The sequence below is a fragment of the Scyliorhinus canicula genome, chromosome 2, assembly GCF_902713615.1.
Source record: "Scyliorhinus canicula chromosome 2, sScyCan1.1, whole genome shotgun sequence".
Lineage (NCBI taxonomy): Eukaryota > Metazoa > Chordata > Chondrichthyes > Carcharhiniformes > Scyliorhinidae > Scyliorhinus > Scyliorhinus canicula.
The window spans coordinates 123,610,196-123,622,763 of NC_052147.1; the positions used below are offsets into that span (position 1 = coordinate 123,610,196).

Here is a 12,568-nt window from a genome sequence, read left to right on the forward strand (position 1 = left end):
AGGAGTTTCCACTTAAGCGCTTCCTGAAATATTCGCAGCTTCATTATCAAAATGGTACCCATGGAATTTTGAAATTTGTTATCTTTTGTCGAGTTTTCTTCATTCATTAAATTAAATTGCCTTCCACCTATTATGGAAAAGATTAGCCTATCAACAGAAGCCATCACTTGGGACTCATTTTCAATTTAAGCTTCATAATAATCCTAATGGCCCTTAAAATCTAGGATCTGCTTGCTGTATTTTCCCCACTCCTAAACTTTGAAAAGTGTCTTTTTGGAAGGGCCAGATTCTAGCCTAGATCTTACAAAGGAGTTTCTGAATGGCTTAGTGGGCAGCGCCTCTTGCTGACACTAAACATGGATTTTATTGTTTAAGCAGGGTAGACCAGCCTGTAGGTTACCTTTTGCGAAAAAGGATGTGAAGAGTTATATGAAAGTTTACCTTGCAAATGGCGAATGCAAATGGGCAGATTCCCTTGCACAGGACAGGACTGGCATACGTCCTTATCTCTTCCTTTGCAAGGTTTTCTCATGGATTTTTAGTATCAGATTGCAATGTGATTGGGCACAAACTGGATTGTCTGCTTCTAACACCATCTTCCTGTGAAAACTTTCTTGACCACCTTTGCATCAGTCTTGTCTCTGCTGGACTGTCTAATTTTGTTAGCAGTTGCTCTAACTGTGCTAAATAGATTACTAGTGGTCAGGGTTCCTTGCGGTGAGGCGAGAGGGTGTTAACGTGCTAATGTTGCAAATTAGGCAAGAGTGGGGAAACAAAAAAAGGGTAGTACTGTATATAGAAAGAGGAAGCTTGTCAGAGGCAAGGACTGAGTGGGCAGGTCATTTTAATAGGCAGTTTACTTGTAAACAAAGATGTTGTCTGTTTATTGTCTTGATTTATTAAGTACACCATTGAAAGCGGGGTCCGAAAAGGGTTACAGTACACTCTCAAAATCGACAGTCTAAAAACCGGAGCTGTGTGAAAACTGGACATCTTTTGAATGTGCCATGCATATTGTCATTTTACTCAATTAAAATGAACTTATCTGGACAGTTGACTAGGTGCTGCAAGGCGCCAGGTTTGTTATCCCCTTGGTTGCTTGTGCGCCAGTCTATTTCCACACTGACAAGGACAGGCCTAAACTGCCCACTGGCCACCCAAATCCGGCCCAGCCTTGGTCTCAAGGCTGCTGGTTTCGAGAGAGTACGCTTTTATTTGAGATGTCTGAGTCAGTTTTATTAATAATAATAATAATAATAATATTTATTATTGTCACAAGTAAGCTTACATTATCACTGCAATGTAGTGACTCTGTGAAAATCCTCTAGTCGCCACACTCCGGCGCCTGTTCGGGTACACTGGGGGAGAATTCAGAATGTCCACTTCACCCAACAGCATGTCTTTCGGGACATGTGGGAGGAAACCGGAGAAAACCCACACAGACATGGGGAGAACGTGCAGACTCCACACAGACAGTGGCCCAAGCCGGGAATCGAACCTGGACCCTGGTGCGGTGAAGAAACTGTGCTAACCAATGTGCTACTGTGCTGCCCCTTTACATCAGTGTTAAGAAAAATAATGATGTGGAGATGCCGGCGTTGGACTGGGGTGAGCACAGTAAGAAGTCTTACAACACCAGGTTAAAGTCCAACAGGTTTGTTTTGAATCACTAGCTTTCGGAGCACCGCTCCTTCCTCAGGTGAATGAAGAGATGGGTTCCAGAAACATACATTTATATATAGACAAAGTCAAAGATGCAATACAATACTTTGAATGAGAGTCTTTGCAGGTAATTAAGTCTACAGGTCCAGACGGAGTAACTGGAGAGAGGGATAATCACAGGTTAAAGAGGTGTGAATTGTCTCAAGCCAGGACAGTTGGTTTGATTTTGCAAGCCCAGGGCAGATGCTGGGGGGGTGAATGTAATGCAAATGAATTCAAGGTCCTGGTTGAGGCCGTATTCACGTGTGTGGCCCTTGGCTACAAGTTTCTGCTCGGCGATTCTGCGTTGTCGCTCGTCCTGAAGGCCGCCTTGGCGAACGTGAACGATCACAAGTCAAGGATATTCAGCCTCTGAACTTCAGGTAACCATTCTCCTGGCGTTGGAAGAAAAATAATAGAATCCCTACTAAAGAAGGCTAGAGAAATATATGAGGGAGACGGGAATATCAGGTTATGATGATAGATTTAGAAGTGGAAAGACAGAAGGAGGCTTGAGTGAAACATAAATTCCGACATGGCATTGCGTTGGGTTGAATAGCCTGGATTTGTGTTGTACATCCTAGGTAAGACAATTATCATCTGGCACATTGACATAATGGGTTCTATTACTGGAATATTTAACCGACGGTCGAACTAATGACCTGGAAATTTAAATTCAGTTAATTAAGCAAAGCCAGCATTGGTAATGATGAGTGGGAAATGGCCAGATTGCCATTCTTTACTAGTTTGGCCTATATGTGACACCGGGACCACTGCAGTGTGTTTGACTCTGAACTGTGCTCTGAAATGGCCGAACAAAGCCATTCAGTTGTACCAGCGACAATGAAAAACCTACTGGGCACCTGGTTTCAACGTGGATATGCACACCCAGCAAAGTTAACACTGCAAAGTCATCTTCATTAACATTTGGAGACTTGTGACAAAGTTAAGAGAACTGTCCCACAGTCTAAGCAAACAACAATCTGACATGGTCATACTCTCAAAATCATGTTTTGTTTGCTGACAGCTCAGGCTTCTCCATTACTAGGTCCTGTATTGTAGGCAGGGGAGACATACCCAATGGTGGCACACTGGAAACAGTCAGGAAAGAGTGGCCCTTGGAGTGCTCAATATTCACACAAAACCCCATGACGTCTATAGCATCAGGTCAAATATAGCAGAGAAAATCTCCCGCTGATAACTTTCCATCAGTGTTCATCCATGTTGAACGCAACTTGGAAGAAGCACTGAGGGCAACAAGTTCACAATGTACTCCGATGAGGGATTCAGTATTCATCATCAAAAAAGATTTGATAGCACCACTTCTGACTGAACTGAAAAAATCATGAAGGACATAACTGCCAGGCTAGGTCTGCAGATGATAAGAAAGCCAACACAAAGGATAGACCTACCTGACCCTGGCCCTATTAACCTTTCTGCTACAGGTGCATCCTTCCATATGTTATTAGTAAGAGTGACTATCCCAATCCTTGTGGAAACAAATCCAGTCTTCATACCATGAAAATTGTATTGTCCAGCAGTACCAACAGATTAATAGATTCAGAACAGATCAGTGGCTCTAAACTGGATATCCATGAGGTATTGTAAGTCAGCCATCAGTAACCAAAGTATATTCCATCACAAGCTGTAAACTAATGAGCACATCCCTTACTATCATGACCTTCAACCCAAGTGGAGTCCAGACTTAACATCGAGTTCAACAACTTCAGACTGTGAATTCTCTTCTCCACCTTCACCCCATTTTTATTTCTATACATTTATTTTCATTTTTTCCAACGACCCATTTTCCCTCACCATTGTCTCCCCTCCCCCACTCCACTTGAGCCATCTGTTGCCTGTACCAGGTTGTCCTTTGACACACTACTTACCTCTGTTCTGCCATTAACACATTCTGATATCTTAATGTGCCACTATCAGCACCCTTCTTAGCTTTGATCACCACCATTTACATTCCTTTTTTTTCCAGGACATCTTTGTCAATCTCCAAATACCACTGGCCCTCAATCCAGCCCCATTGCTCATGCAACACTCCTCCGCCCACATACACAGCCAAATTTCATCCTATTTCCAGTTCTCTCTAGGTTTGACAACGAGTCACTGAGACTCAAACCGTTAGCTCCATTCTCTCTTCACAGGTGCAATCAGACTTCGTAGACCATCATAGAATCCCTGCAGTGCAGAAGGTGGTCATTCGGCCCATCAAATCTACACCAACCCTTTGAATGAGCACTCTAACCAATCCCACTACCCTCGATCCTTGTAACCCCATAATCTAACCTGCACATCCCTGGACACTCGGGCATTTAGCATGGCCAATCCACCTAACCCGCACATCTTTGGACTGGGAGAGGAAACTGGAGCACCTGGAGGTAACCTACGCAGACGTGGGGAGGACGTGTAAACGTCACACAGATATTGACCCAAGGCCGTAATTGAACCCACGTCCTTAACGCTGTGAGGCAGCAGTGCTAATCACAGTGCTGCCCTAGACCTGCTCAGATTGTCCAGCATTTTCTGTTTTTGTTTCATATTCCAGCATTCACAGTAATTTGCTTTTACACAACACGTACACAGTTCATCGTTCAGGCAAAAGAAAGCCTCTTTGTGCAGCAACCAATTTTTGTTCCTTCCAGAAAACTGAAAGCAAAACGTGTCTTATTTATTTTGGAGTATTTTGAGTACTTGGTTATGTAACCATTACACCAAAACACTACTCGATTTTTTAGAAAAGCAGGAAGTTCAGAGGATATTTCTTGTTTGTTTCCAAAGTTATTTGTCCAGAATTGCAGCTGTTATTACTTTTAATCGACTACCTTTAGCAACACAAACATTCATGTGACATAGGCAATAGCAATTATTGTCACCCTCATTCTAAATATATACTCGAAGGAAAAGCCGCAATGCTGGAATTCGATAAACGTTTCACTCAAAGGAGCCTCGAGCAGTTACAAACTAATTTCACTGAATGTTCGCTAAGTTCCCAGGTAAAATCTCATTTGATAAATAACATTGTTGCACGAGGTATTTCAGCAGGGGCGACATGCTCTTAATGTATAATCAATTGAAAATCTTCTAGTTTGCAAGAAATAACTCCATTCCAGCAATTCTTTAATGCCCTGGTCCTACTGGGAAAACATCATGTTTGATGTCACAGGAATAGTTTGCAACATTTCTAGCTATGTGGAGAAATGCTTACACCACACAGTTAAAAATGTGAATGTTAACCATCAGTCCAAATTGGTTTGTGCTATCAGTACATCAAATATTGGCCAATTCAGGTTATAGAACATAACAGCACAGAACAGGCCCTTCGGCCCTCGATGTTGTGCCGAGCAATGATCACCCTACTCAAACCCACGTATCCACCCTATACCCGTAACACAACAACCCCCCCCCCCCTTAACCTTACTTTTTAGGACACTACGGGCAATTTAGCATGGCCAATCCACCTAACCCGCACATCTTTGGACTGTGGGAGGAAACCGGAGCACCCGAGGAAACCCACGCACACACGGGGAAGGACGTGCAGACTCCGTACAGACAGTGACCCAGCCGGGAATCGAACCTGGGACCCTGGAGCTGTGAAGCATTTATGCTAAACACCATGCTACCATGCTGCCTGCTATAGTTTTCAATTCAACTCTTCAATCCCCAGTAACTAGATCATTTCAGTACAGGCACAGGGATGCGTTACTGCAGCTATACAGGGCCTTGGTGAGGCCACATCTGGAGTATTGTGTGCAATTTTAGTCTCCTCAATGAAGAAAAGATATACCTACCACAGAGGGAGTGCAGCAAAGGTTCACCAGACTGATTCCTGGGATGGCAGGATTAGGAGAGATTGGGTCTATTGGTCTGTATTCACTTGAGTTTAGAAGAATGAGAGGGGCTTTCATTGAAACGTTCAAAGTTCTGACAGGGCTAGACAGACTGGATGCAGGGGTGATGTTTCCCATGGCTGTGGAGGGAGGGGGGGGGGGGGAGAAGAGAGAGAAACAAATATAAAATAAGGGGTTGTGATATCGGGTAGGCAATTTAGGACTGACTGAGATGAGGAGAAATGTTTTCACCCAGAGGTCGGTGGACCTGTGGAATTCTCTACCACATAAGGCTGGGAGTCAAAGTCACTGAATGTATTTACGAGACATATAGATAGACTTGAACACTAAAGTTATCAAGGAGCATGGGAGAGAGCGGGAAGTATAACGTTGAGATAAAGGATCAGACTGAATGGTGCAGCAGGTTCGATGAGCTGAATGGCTCCTATTTTCTATGCAAAACTGGCTCAGCAACCCTGCTTTGAGAAGATTATATTGATTTAGATGGGGGAAAAAATGAGATGGCCAACATTTCCAATTACACTTTTGTTACCTTACTGCAGTATGTTTGGTAGCACTACTGTATGTAACAGGTGTTACTCAATCCAGTTGCTGCAGAGGCTTTCTGCAGCGTGATGAAGAAGGCTCAAAGTCATCCAGCGGTATTGAAAGGTTTATTGAAAAACAGAATTAAACAACTGCGCGAGTTCTTACTTTAAGATCAATACCAGTAGAAAGGTTACAACATTTATATACAGTAGCTATGTCTGGCCACACTAGTAGCCCTGAGCTATATCTATGCTCCTGCTCTCGTCACAGTCTAATCACCAAGAGAGACAGAGAGCCGCTTGCGTCTGGCTTTTATACCCGCCAGTGCTGCCCCCTAGCGATCTTTCAATTTCCCATTAACCCCTTATGTCCATACCCGTGTAAAGAGCACTACAATCATTACAGTTGAAAAGCTTGAGATTAATGCATTTTCCATTGAAATTATACAATGGAGAAGGTATGTTTGTTTTTCCTTGCAGGAAGGCCTAGCCAGCATTTTTGTGACATTTTCACTAATTCTCATGATGGCCATCATGTGGCATCTTAGTTTTGACAATCTAGTGCTGAGTAAGAGGTGTTGGTATTTATAGCCAAACAGAGGAGACTTCCGTATCATCAGTTTGGGCTCACCAAGGTCATAAATCAAATGATAGTTTATAACCACTGCTTCTTCCTGTGCCCCTCACTGCGTCATAATCAAATGATAGTTTATAACCACTGCTTCTTCCTGTGCCCCTCTCTGCACACTTTGTTCCAGATTTTGTGTATTACACAGAATTATTTACAAATTACACCATGGAAACAGGTCATTTGGGCCACATTAACAATGGTCGCTTTCATCCTGCACACAAGCAGTAGTTTTAATCCCTTTTCCTCATGCTCTTTCCTTTACCCCTGTATTCCCTTTACCGTTAACTACCGATTTCATCTATATTTAAAAATATTAACATGGTGCGCGAGTTAACGGATACATTTCTAAGTATAATTTTGGGTGCGCTTGGCAGGGTGCATCTTCATGGCTGCTTTGACGAGATTGCAGCCTGTGACTTGTATTTAACGGCACTCAAGTGCTGGAAACGAGTCCCCACAGCTTTTCATGATTACTGACTGTCTGGGACTGGGAGTGTCGTTGAGTGGGGGTGAGCTGACAGACAAAGCCTCATCCTATTAGAAGCCGGCGAGGATGAGGGCCTCCCTGATCCTCCAGGCATGCTGGACCCTTACCACTGTCTGTCCTCCACCTTAAGGCTCATCCTGCGGCTCCTCTCCACATTCGTCCACCATTCCATCCTGGAATGGAATGCTCTTCCTCCTCAGACTTGGCCGCATGTTCCTCCTCCTCCAGCATATCGCTCCGCTGCTGTGACAGTTTGGGGAGGACGCACCAGACCACCACAAAGCGAGAGACCCTCGGGGGGGGGGGCCTACAGTGTACCACCAGTGTGGTCCACGCACCGCAACCGCCTTTTGAGCAGTCTAATGCATGGTTGCAAGATGGGGCTCATTGTATCGGGTCTCTGCCTTGGTCTCCGGCCTCCGCAATGACATCATGAGCCAGGACCTCAGCAGGTACCCCTTATCCCCCGAGAGCCAACCCGTCATCCTGGGGAGGTCCTCGAAGGTGACGGGAATCTCAATGTGTCCCATGATGTAGCTGTCATGCATGCCCCTGGGAAGTGTGCACGCACGTGCATGATCTGGAGATGGTGGTCGCACCAGAGTTAAACATTCAGGGAGCAGAACGCCTTCCTGATAATGAAGGGCACTCCCTGATGCTCCAGTACATTCTTGGTGACACGCGTGGCATCAATTACCCCAGGACCTGCAGCATCCCTGCAATGGTAGAAAATCCTGCAGGCCAGGCATCGTGGTGGGCTTGTTCCCGCTCATATTTGATCTATTCAGCTGCCCAAGCATACAGGGTTTCCGTGAATCACGCATGAACTTGGGCGCTGTGGTTTGTGAAATGTCGGACCAGTGCCCGCTCAAGTACTGGATTGAACCCGTGGCATAAAGCTTCAGGGCTGTGGTGAACTTTAAGGTCACCGGGAGTGGGTGGCTGACTCCTCCACGGGGTGCCAAGTACCCAAGGATGTGGCACAGGTGCCACACTATCTCTTTGTTGAGATGGAGTCTCCAGCGGCAGGTGCTTTCTGTCAATTCCTCGAAATACCAACGACGCCAGTACACTTTGGCCTGTTGTTGACATCCCCTTCTACAGCAACAGCAGCCACCAGGCATTGGCAGCCACCAGCAGGAGCAAATCGTAAATCCAACCGATTCCTTATTAGCTGGAGGCTGCTCACAGTCAAAGAGAGTTAAATTGACTGTCAGCATTTAACCAAGGACAGGGCTCTGTCCTGGACGTGTTTGGGAAGATAGACAGGCAGCAGCTGCAGTTGCCCCTGTTATGAGTATCCAGAATATTTAAAGATAGCTTGAAAGCCTCACCTGACATTTAAGAATAGTTCAGAAATTAAGACCATAATAAGTTAATTAATTTTATAAACTGGATGTGGACAGGTCTACTAGCAGTGGCAATACCAAATGATCATCAGGAAGTTCAAGGAAAGATGTACAGATATGCCTGGGTAGTGTAGCGAGTTAGGATACTGCCTCTGCATCTTAGTACTCTGCGTCTGGAATAGGAATAGGGTTATGGAATGAAGCCTGCACTTGCTGCAGTTACAAGGAATTTCTACTTGCACCAATGTTAAAGGGGCTGGTTTAGCACATAAAGGGGCTGGTTTAGCACAGCGCTAAATTGCGGGCTTTTAAAGCAGACCAGAGTAGGCCAGCAGCATGGTTCAATTCCCGTACCAGCCTCCCCAAACAGGCGCCGGAATGTGGTGACTAGGGGCTTTTTTTACAGTAACTTCATTTGAAGCCTACATTTGACAATAAGCGATGTTCATTTAAAAAAAAAAGTTATTCAATTCCCATAGTAAACAAAATTACCACAATTGAAAACAAACGTGGAATTTCTGTTAGCTGAACAAATTTCTCACTGTAACTTTCCAAAGAAGGTTGACAGAAATGCCCATTCAATTAAAAAATAAACTTTTATTAAAGGCATTTTGCATATATACATGGAAATATCAGAAAACCAAAATTCCACAGGAACAAACAACACCCCCTGCTACCAAGCCCACAACGCTCCTTGCCCGCATGATTTCCCACCCTTATCTTTCTCCCTCCCCCCCCCCCCCCCCCCCCCCCCCCACACAATGGCAAAAAAACTCACCAAAACTGCCCCCCGGCACCTTAATTCACCTTAAAGAAATTGATAAATGGCTTACACCTCCAGGTGAACCACTCCTCTGCCCTGGAACTTGACCTTCTCCAAATGCCGGAATTCTGCCAGGTCACTCACCCACACCTGCTTTCTGCGGCTCTGCGTCCTGGCAGCACAACTAGATCCATCTCCAGGCTATCAGGGAGGCAAAGCCAATACATTGGCCTCTCCAGACTCCGGATCTCTGACACTCCAAATAGTGCCACCTCTGGACTCGGGGTCAGCCCTACCCCCAGAATCTCGGACATGACAGCCGAGAACCCCTGCCAGAACCTCCTCAACATGTGGACATGATTTGCGTGCTCTCTGCACCCATCTATCCTCCACTCCTGTAAAAAAAACGCAAACGCCCATCCTCATAACCATCACATGGGTCCTGTGCACCACCTTAAATTGGATGAGGCTTAACCTTGCACACGACAAGGGTGCGTTCTGTAGCCACCGAAGCTGGCCACTTCCCGACATAAAATGGAACAGAGTTGCATGCAGGGAAAATTGGACAATGTCAGAGAGGCAAGCAGGTTGCAGAACCTCTCTGTGGATTCTGTCTGCGAAGAAACCAGACAGCATAGAAACTAGCAAGCTGCGCATATTAATTGAGCGATTCCTGGTGATTCCCGGGCACAATGGACACAATTAAGAATAACAAAGGCCAAGCTAGACTCTTAGGCACCAGCAGGAGTCCCGAACAATAAGTTACAAACAGCCCCAAGAACCGCCCAGCGATCGGGAAACATCCCCAGTATTGGGGAATTCAAACCAATCGATTGGTATGAGGTCCAATCGATTGCAAGCAGGTATAGGGCCCGCCCAGATGGGCACGAAGCCCATGGGACCTATAAAAGTAAGGTCCCAAGACGAATTCGATCTCTTAGCCAGCCTTTCTCTCTCTTAGCCGGCCCTCCCAGCAGAACACCTTTGCAGCAGCTCTCCAGGAACTTGAACATGAGAAGGAGAGGCCTGGCCAATTGCTACGCCGTCAACTAAGTGTCATACAACGCACGCTACGAGAGTAGACACTCCTGACCCCTTTAGTCCACACCAACTGGAAGCCTGCGGATCCAGGACAAAGCAAGAGGCCATTGTTCCCTGAACCGGCAGTTCCCTTATTCCAGATAAGTATTGGCCTAGTAGTGGTAGGAACAGTTTAGTCTTAGTATTATGTGCATGAGTAGTAAATAACTGTGTAATAATAAACGTGTCTTGTTTGAACTTACTAACTGGTGTATTGAGTCATTGATCTGAACTTGAACTTGAACCTCATGGCAGTATCATCAAGATACCTGGCGACTTTAGAGCTTAGGAATAAAACAGAGCCAATTGAGTGTAAAGCACACTCACCCAGAACGAGCAACAGTTCACCCTCCTCAGGGCTCCCTTCCACGTTCCGGCCCTCACATTCTAACCCAAATCTTCCTCCCATTTGTGCTCGTTTCCTCCACCGAAATGCCTTCCCCCTCCATCAACTCTTCATAAACATTGGGGCAGCACGGTGGCCTAGTGGTTAGCACAACCGCCTCACGGCGCTGAGGTCCCAGGTTCAATCCCGGCTCTGGGTCACTGTCCGTGTGGAGTTTGCACATTCTCCCCGTGTCTGCGTGGGTTTCGCCCCCACAACCCAAAAATGTGCAGAGTAGGTGGATTGGCCACACTAAATTGCCCCTTAATTGGAAAAAATAATTGGGTAATCTAAATTTAAAAAAAACTCTTCATAAACATCTGACACTCTCCCCCCCGAAATCATCCTCAATCTTCCCCCACGCTGACCGCTCCTTCACTGCCCATTTCCTCACCATTGTGGTATTCGCTGCCGATTAATAGCTTATCAAACATGGCAACGCAAGCACAACCAACCACCACCTTGTGACTTGGGAACAATAATGGGGAGGTTCTGGAACACGAACAAGAACCTGGGCAGCACCGTTAATTTAACCGCCTGCACATGCCCGCCAGTGTTAGCGGCAATACAACCCACCGCCTCATACCTTCCACCAGCCATGCCAAATTCAATTCATGCAGCTGTGTCTAGCTCTGCAAGACTTATTCCCTAGATACCAAAAACCCGTCCCCACCATCCAAAATGGCAACTCCCCCAGCCTCCTCTCCTGCCCTCGAGCATTAATCGGGAACATCATGCTTTTCGCCCACGTTCAATTTATATGTCCAAATTCTCTCAGGATCTCCATGACCTTTTCGAAGCTGCCTATCGGGTCCGAGATGTATAACAAAAAGATCGTCAGCATACAATGTGACTCTATGCTCGGCTCCACTTCGCTCAATCCTTCTCCAACGTTTCGACATCTTAAGTGCCACTGCCAATGGCTCTATCGCCAGGGCAAAATGCAACAAGGAGAGCGGGCACCCCTGCCTTGTCCCTCAAATACCCCAAAGTATGCACCCCAAAGTACCCACAGCTCACCCTATTCGTCCAGACAATACCCATCAGCACCCTGTATAGCAGTCAAACCCAATCCACAAAGCCCTGGCCAAACCTCGTCAGGTACACACACTCCACCCGATTAAATGCCTTCTCTGCATCCATTGCCCTTCTGAGGACATCATCATGACATTGAGCAACCTGCGCACATTTGCTGACAGCTGCCGACCTTTGGTCTGGTCCTCCCCTATCACCCCCTAGCAAAAAATCCTCTATCCGCGATGCTAACACCTTCGCCAATAACTTCACATCCACATTTAACAGCGATATCGGGTGGTATGACCCACTCTGCTCTGGGTCCTTATCTTTCTGTAAAATCAGTGAAACAGATGGCTGTGACAATGTGTGTGTGGGGGGTGGGGAAAAGAGAGAAGAAAGAACCCCCCCCCCCCCCCCCCCCCCCCCCTTTGCCTTGCTGTACATCCCCACTGGCAGAGGCACCAGCTCTGCACCAAATTAGGGTTAGGGTCTTAGATAACTCTGCTGGGAACCCATCCGGTCCGCGGGGCCTTCCCTAGATGCATCTATCCTACGCTGTCCATCATCTCCCTCAGCCCAATCTGGACCCCAACCCAGCGCACATTCCCCTCCTCCACCCTTGGGAACTCCAACCTGTCCAGGAAGCCCTTATACCTTCCTCCCCTGGCAGAGGCACCGACTCATACAGCCTTCTGTGAAAGGCCTCAAATACCCCATTCACCACTTCTGGGTCTGACACCACCTTGCTCCTCTCATCCCTCACCCTAC

At 46.3% G+C, this 12,568-nt stretch overlaps 1 protein-coding gene across 2 annotated transcripts in view; it reads right to left on the reverse strand.

Annotated features, from left to right (window-relative positions):
- The window catches only part of stxbp6 (syntaxin binding protein 6 (amisyn)), a 354,356-nt gene that overhangs the window by 94,140 nt on the left and 247,648 nt on the right, over nt 1-12,568 (reverse strand). The gene's annotated exons all lie outside the window — the stretch shown is intronic.